Raw genomic sequence first — 8,119 nt, 5'->3', positions numbered from 1 at the left:
CCCCCCCTCAGCCGCCAGCCCGCATGTACTCCGCACCTTAGTATCTCACTTCCGCACTGCTCCTCCTCTGAGTCTCAGTGTTTTTCTCTTTCCTCCTAGTTGTAGAATTTCCACTCAGCCAGCCCTCCTGTGGTTCTGGATGATGTCCGTTTTGTCTTTTAGTTGTATTTTTGAAGTGGTTGTTCAAGGCAGCAAACTCCGGTGTTTACCTATGCCGCCATCTTGGTTTCTCCCAGAATTTATAATTTTAACCATTTTTAAATGTACAGCTTAGTGGCATTAGTACATTCACAAGATTGTGTGCAACCATCAGTACTCTCCAACTCCAGAACTTTTGCATCATCCTAAAGTGTTTTATAAATCTAATATAAAGGTGGTTTAATTAGGAATGTGCTATGTAAAGTCTTAATGGGCAGTCAACCCACCCATCCACTGCCTCATGTCTATTACATACCAGGCCCCAGTAAGTACAATACTAATGAGACCAGAGCCCTGCCAGTGAGAACCTTATCATCTGCGATGCTGGCCCTGTCCAATGTCAAAGCAGAGTGAGGGTACAAAGCTTTCTTAGATAAAAGTCTCTAGCTTGAAAGGATGCAAGTTCTCCTTATTCTATTGGCCCAGGGAAATGGGAGCTGCTCTTACCTGAGGCCTCAGCTTCTCCCAGTTACCAAATGTGGGCTTTTCTTTCTTTTTCCTATTTTGTTTTGTTTGGTCTCTTGCACAAATTTAATAACTCACATTTGTCTACAGACTTTCAGTTGACTAAGCCCTTTCCTCAGAGTTCTCATTTGACCTTCACTACCCTGTGAGGGCAGTTGGGCAGAGAGCACTATTGTACAGACTTGGAAGCTGGGGCTCACAGTACCATGTAGTTCCAGGTTTTGCTCAAGGTCATATAATTTGTGGGGAGCACAGCCTGGGTAAAGATGGCTGGTTCCACACCAGGAAGAAGGAGAACTGGGCAGACAAGTGTCTTTTTATGTGCAGAAGCATGGAGCTCAAGTCAAATTAAGTTGTTGAGCTGCCTGTGGGTAATGGATTGCTGCTGCTCATGGCAGCTGGGGTGGCTGCAGGGTGATGAGCTGGAATGCTCTGATGGGCATCACACTGTCTGAAAGGCAATTAAATTGCAGCAGCTAGAATGCTCCTCAACACTTTGTTTTAAAAGCCAGAAGCATTTTAAAACATTTGACTCATTTGAAGCAGTGACGCAAACCCCATGGGTCTACCAGGTCACAGACCCAGAGGTCCAGCCTTTGGGACCTGGGGCTCCAGGGGAGTGAATTCACCAAGTGGTGAGCCTTGTTCTTGAGAAATGAAGCTCTGCTCTGAGTGCTCCTTTAGGCAAGAGTTGTTTGCCAGTCACTGTGCTAAACATGAGGTGACAGAGATGAATGCTTCTGCCTCAGGAGCTCAATCCAGTGCATTTTGCTCATTAGAGCCCTTGGGGCAGTGTGTATAAATAATCACTGCACACTATCATTACAGAATAGCCTGGGGAGTTCATGGGCCAGATATTGAATTGCCCCTGACACTCTGCCCTTGACCTAGTGCTACACATGCTTGATGAATTCTAGTTCTATAGTCACATTACTCAAACATTCTAAGGCCCCTTGAAGTCCACATGTTTCAATTTCTGTCTCCAAGTTTTTTTTAAAAAAAGTTCATTCTTTCTGTCCATGTTCTTTGGGCATTTTTTCTTGGTAGTGTGGTGTTTTTATGGGTAACATTTATTTTTATAGGTCAGATGGATCAAGCAATAACTCATTATGATAGCACAGGCCTCACTGGCTCTATGGGTTCTCTTTTGTTGGGAGAGGAATCTCCTGGTGTTATGACAAGAGGCTGTAAGTCCCACTTCTGAATCAGAGCCAAAGCCCTGATCAAGTCCCAGCCCTGAGATAGGTCAGTTCTTGGACCTGACTCAGTCCTGCCCCAGGGTGATGAATGACCCACCTCGCCAATGCTCCTCAGTTTCCACATTGATTCCAGGTCCTCTGCCAAGTGCTATGTGATTTCCCAACCTCCAGCATTTCTAGCAAGTTCTTTTTCCTAAGTAGGACACTTCAATTAACTTGGCTCCACTGACCTTTGTTCAAGGTTAGAGTTAGGATGTTCTTTGTTACTTCTACTGCTGATAATTAACATGTGTATTAATGGAAATGGGGGAGGTTTAGAAAGCTCCTATATCCTGTCAACCATTATCAATACCTCCCACCACAAACCTATATACCCCAGGATAAGAATGTAAAATCCTATGAATTTTGACTGAATCTGATTACAATTTGTATAAACCAATTTCTATTCCTCAGATGACAGGAGGAGAGATGGCAGTACTCACAGGGCCACTCAGCAACAGGGCACTTAAGTCTTAGGTTTTGTATGTTTGTGTACTGTGATTTCATTATTTTGAAGTCATTAATCTGCTTTTTTTTAAAATCTTCTGATTTGCAGTCTTCCTTCATTTATATTTTTTGACCAAAGCTTTGTGGAATGTCTGAATTCTTGGCAGGAGGAGAAACTGCCTGAGGATGTCTGGCCTTCTTCACTTCCAAGGAACTGGATACCTCCTTGGGCTGCTCATCTCTAGCACAGAACACAGAAGCTCAAAATGGAGAGGAGGGTCCTCAGATCTGAAGGACTTCTGAGTGTCATGAGAGGAGGGTTCTCAGATCTGAAGGACTTCTGAGTTTCATGTTCTCCCTCCAATTCAGAAGAGATAAAATATGATGGGGTGGAGCTTAGAGGTAGGGCTAAGGAATGAACTCAGAGTTCTGGCTACGTGGTATGGAATATAAAGAAGAAAGCAGGGATAGAAAGCAGAGCTTGATTTGTACATCAGTTCTTTGAAACTTTAAATCAGCTTTTAAAAAATATGTTCAAAGACCTAAAGGAAACAATGTCTAAAGAACTATAGGAAAGTATGAAAACAATGTCTCTCCAAATACAGAATATCAACAAAGAAGTAACAATTATAAAAAGGAACCAAAGAGACATTCTGAAATTGAAAAGTACAATAATGAAAATGAAAAATTCACTAGAGGATCCCAATAGCATATTTGAGCAGGCAGAAGAAAGGGTCAGTGAACTTGAAGATAAGGCAATTGAGATAATCTGGTATGAGAAACACAAAGAATAAAGAATGAAGAAAATTGGACAGAGCCTCAAAACCTGTGAGACATATAGAGCATGCCACCATGGGCATAATAGGAGTCCTAGAAAGAAAAGAGAAGGAGAAAGGGGCAGAAAAAAATATTTAACAAAGTAATGACCAAACACTTCCCAAATTTGATGAAACACATTAATATACACATCCAAGAAGCTCAACCAACTCCAAGTAGGATAAACTTAAAGAGATCCATAACTAGGCACATCAAAGCAGCAAGAAGCAATTCATCATATACAAAAGAACCTCAATTGGATTAACAGCTGATTTCTCATCAGAAACCATGGAGGCCAAAAAACAATGGAATAGTATATTCAAAGTACTGACATTCTGACTGAACAGGGAAGGAAGTGCAAGGAGGGCAGGGGGAGGAGGGAAAGTTGGCAAGTGGTAGGGGGCATTATAAACCAAAAGTTCTAAATCTTACGGTTACCATTCAGTCATTTCTAGATAAACAAAACTAAGAAAGTTTGTCTCTAGCAGACCTGCTCTATAATAAATATGACTGAAATGAAAGAACACTAGATAGTAACTTGAATCAATATGAAGAAATAAGGGGCACTGGTTAGAGCAATTACATAGTTAAATATAGAAAATGGTACAAATGTATTTTTTTGCTTTAATTCCTTTTTTTCCTGTTTGATTTAAAAGACAACTCCATAAAATAACTGTAAATCTATGTTGATGGAAACAAAATGTATAAATATGCAATTTGTGACAGTAACAACATAATGAAGGGGGAATAAAGCTATACAAAAGCAGTTTTGTGTACTGTTGAAATTAAGTAGGTATTAATCTAAACTAGTTTGTTATAAATGAGATATTAATAGAAACATCAGGTAACCACCAAGAAAATAAGTTTAAAAAAGTAGAGTTAATGAATAAAAGGGGAATTAAAACAGCACACTAGAAAATGACTAAGACAAAAGGAGGCAGTAATGGAGGGATAGAGGAAAAAAAGACATTCTATATAACAAAGAGGTAATATGCAAATTAACCCTTACACCCTCACAAGATGGCTGCCTACAACCAGAGTTAGTGAGGGATGACCAAATGACTGAACAGCAGGCTGCATGGGGAGACCAGGCCGGTGTGGGGGGCACAGTTAGGGGTGACCAGGCCAGCAGAGGGGGGCAGTTGGGGGAGACCAGCCTGGCAGGGGGTGCAGTTGGGGGTGACCAGGCCGGCAGAAGGGGCAGTTAGTGGTAACCAGCAGCGGGGGGGCAGTTGGGGGCGACCAGGCAGGCAGGCAGGTGAGCAATTAGGAGCCAGCTGTCCAGGATTGTGAGAGGGATGTCCAACTGTCGGTTTAGGCCCAATCCCCAGGATCGGGCCTAAACCAGCAGTTGGACATCCCCCAAGGGTTCCTGGATTGGAAAGGGTGCAGGCTGGGCTGAGAGACCCCCCCCACCCCCTTTGCATGAATTTTGTGCACCGAGCCTCTAGTTGAAATATAAAAAAGAAATAGCAAAATGGTAGGCATAAATCTTAATTTACTAATTACATTAAATATAAACAGTTTAAACTTGCCAATTAAAAGGCAGAGATGGGAGGAATAGATTTAAAACACTATCCAACTATATGCTGTCTATAAGAGGATCATTTTAGACTCAAAGGCACAAATATGTTGAAAGTTAAAAGATGGAAAAATACACCATGCAAACAGCAACTGACAGAGAACTGTTGTGACTATACTAATATCATAAATAATAGATTTTAGATACAAATTGCTATAAAGACAAAGAAGGATACTTTATAATGATAAAGTGCTATTTCATGAAGAAAAAATAAACTACAAACATATATGAACCTAGAAATAGAGCTCCAAAATACATAGAAAAAACTGAGGTCTTTAAGAGCAGTCTAGGAGAAGGCATCTCTGTCTTAAATATTTGATGCCCATGACCCATTATGGTGCTTAATAGTCTACCACTAAGAGTTCATTCCTTGGGTTAAAGTTTTGGTCTCCCTTAGAGTTCTTTGTTAAAATGTAAATATATGCCTAAAGCCACCATTTGTATTAACACCTTAGTAGAAATTGGTTTAAGATCTTTTGGAGCAGTGATCTCTTGTGACAGAAACAAAGGCTGAGACATTTTTGATAGAGCGAACAGGAGTGGCCTGGAGTAGGCCAGGGGAGAGTAGAAAGGAGGAGAGTCCAAGACTGGGTGGAGGTATTAAGAATAGAGAAAGAGCCCAGAGTGGCTCAGTGTTTGAGCATCAACCTATGAACCAGGAGGTCATGATTTGGTTCCCAGTTAGGGCACATGCCCGGGTTGCTGGCTCATCCCCAGGAGGGGGCAAGAAGGAAGAAGCCCATCAATGAATCTCTCTCATCATTGATGTTTCTATCTCCCTTTTCCTCTTCCTTCTTCTCTGAAATCAATATAAATATATATATTTTTTAAAAGAATAGAGAAAGAGTACAGGATGGGAAGACATGGAAGAAAGCTAGGGTATCACAGAGAAACAGAAAAGACCCCAAAGAGTCCGTGAAAGGAAAGTGAATAGGGCATTGGTTTGGTGCCAGAGCTCATGGTTTGGCAATTCAAGGCTGGGGGCAGCAGCAGACCCCAGAAGAAGCACAAGAAAGCAGAATACAGCAGCAAGTGAGGGCCCAGGAATGACAACGAGCACAGGTCATTCCCAGGTAAACACCAAGGAGCTGGCACCGGGTCTGAGCTGCTATCTGAGTCCTGGAGAACCACAGACAGGGAGGAAGAGTGGACTATGGGCTGCAATCAGACCACAGACACTGGTAGACTACAGACATTGACTGGAAAGCCAAAGGCCATGAGGCAAAGCCAGGTACAAGCTCATCAGCCAGGTAACTGGACTGGGGAATGGGGATTTATCCAGTTTGGGGGTAAACACTTGGTGTTAGTTGGTTCTTATCTGAAACTGAAGCAAGGAAAAGGGTCTGGGCAGCAGCTCAACAGTAATAACCCCTATTTGTTAGCACCTCCTTTGCTGGGAACTGTGATAAGTACTTCACATACACTGCTTTATTTACTAGTTTAAATGTCCCTGAGAGGTTGATGTTGAAACCTCTAATCTGCAGATTAACACGAAGCCTGGTGAAGTGACTTGCTCAAGATCATAACAGCAATGTAAATGGGATGGAGAAGGGGTTTTTCTGATAGCACTGCTGGATCAGGGCCAGGCTGACCATCCCTGGGTGACTTTGATCACCACGGTGGTTTAAAAGGAATGGTAGAGTGCCCTAACTGGTTTGGCTCAGTGGATAGAGCGTCGGCCTGCGGACTCAAGGGTCCCAGGTTTGATTCTGGTCAAGGGCATGTACCTGGGCTGTGGGCACATCCCCAGTAGGGAGTGTGCAGGAGGCAGCTGATCAATGTTTCTCTCTCATTGATGTTTCTAACTCTCTATCCCTCACCCTTCCTCTCTGTAAAAAAATCAATAAAATATATTTTTAAAAATTCCTTAAAAGGAATGGGAGAGAAGGGGAGAAGGGAAGGGAAGGCTGAGACGTGGGGATACAACTTCTCGGAGTCTCTCTGAAGTCCACATGCCCCACACTTCTTCAAGTGAGGTTAGAAAAGGGAGCAGCAGAGGCCTGAAGACACTTTCTGCCCTTCTGTCTCTTGGGACCTTTGAGGGTTCGTGGGGATTTACCCCACACACTGGAAGGCCAGGCACTAGAATCATCCCACCCTGCTCTAAGTCCTAAATCCACTTCTCCTAAATGGAAAAAATGCAGCCCGAGCCAGGGGTCAGGTGTTAAGGAAAAGATGCATCTGTGGCTGAGGGAACCCCACGGAAAGCCTGCTTGCCCCATAAATCCCAATTGCCATCCTGTTTCCATCAGAAGCAGCATAGCTGCTTCCCTTTCTCCCTGGCGATCCCTACCTTCCACCTGCACTCCATACACATAAAACATACATTCACACAGCAACACACCAGATCAGAGGGCCACCGCCGGGTGACCATCCCCCATGCATCCCTCGAATGAGACCACCACCAGTGTCCTCTCCTAGGAAATGGAGTCTCCTGTGAGTTCCCCTCAAACTCTGACTGGGGCCAGAGCAGCCTAAGTGGGAAAATGAGCAGGTCATCAAAAGCATTCTGAGGGGGAAGAGCCTGGAGCATCAAATAGCCCATTGCTCACTTTACTGCTGAGATGGGGGCCCAGGGAGGGAGCCGGCTTGCCCAAGATCAAGGGGCACCTTCCAGTGCTCATTGCTGGTTTTTGTTCTACACCCTTCACGGGCTCCCTGTTGCCTCTGAAGGCGGGATGACAGAGAAGAGAGGAGTCTGCAAAAAGAACTGGGCATTTACCTGGAGACCCCTGGGGCTCTGACCCCTTTGGGTGTCTGTGGAGAAGATATAGGGAGGAGCATTGGGAACTGTGGCCTCTCCCGAGCCTGGCTGACTGTGTGCATTTGTCTTGAGTCATCTTCTCAGAGGTGTGTGGGCACTTTCTGCCTCTCTCCCTTCACCACCTCCTCTCCTGCGTGCCTGGGCCCACAGCCCGAGAATGGTCATCGGCAGTGATCTTTATGGTCATTTCATCCAACTTCCCTCCCAGGGCAAGAGTGCCCTCGCCAGCTCCGCTGCCAGCCAGCTAGGGCTGGGCACTCATCAGCACCCAGGTCAGAGACCACCACAGGCCCAGACCTTCCCTTCATTCCAATGCCCTGAGCTGTTGCAGTCACGGTGCCCAGGCCAGCAGCTACACTCTCTTGACAAACACCAGCAAAATGTCACCATCACAGCCACACTTAAAACACACACACACACACACACACACACACACACACACACACACCCACACACACACACACGGTCTTCTGGAAAATCTCAAATTAAATAAAATGAAGTCAGTAATGATGGACCTGGTGTTGGGCCTCACTGCCTGCATGTCAAGCTACCCTGTCAATCATCACGTACAATTTCTCAGAGAGCTATTTTGAGAAACATTTAGAAAAC

The sequence above is a fragment of the Myotis davidii genome, unplaced genomic scaffold, assembly GCF_000327345.1.
Source record: "Myotis davidii unplaced genomic scaffold, ASM32734v1 scaffold1219, whole genome shotgun sequence".
Classification (NCBI taxonomy): Eukaryota; Metazoa; Chordata; class Mammalia; order Chiroptera; family Vespertilionidae; genus Myotis; species Myotis davidii.
Note: the sequence above shows the minus strand (reverse complement) of the source record.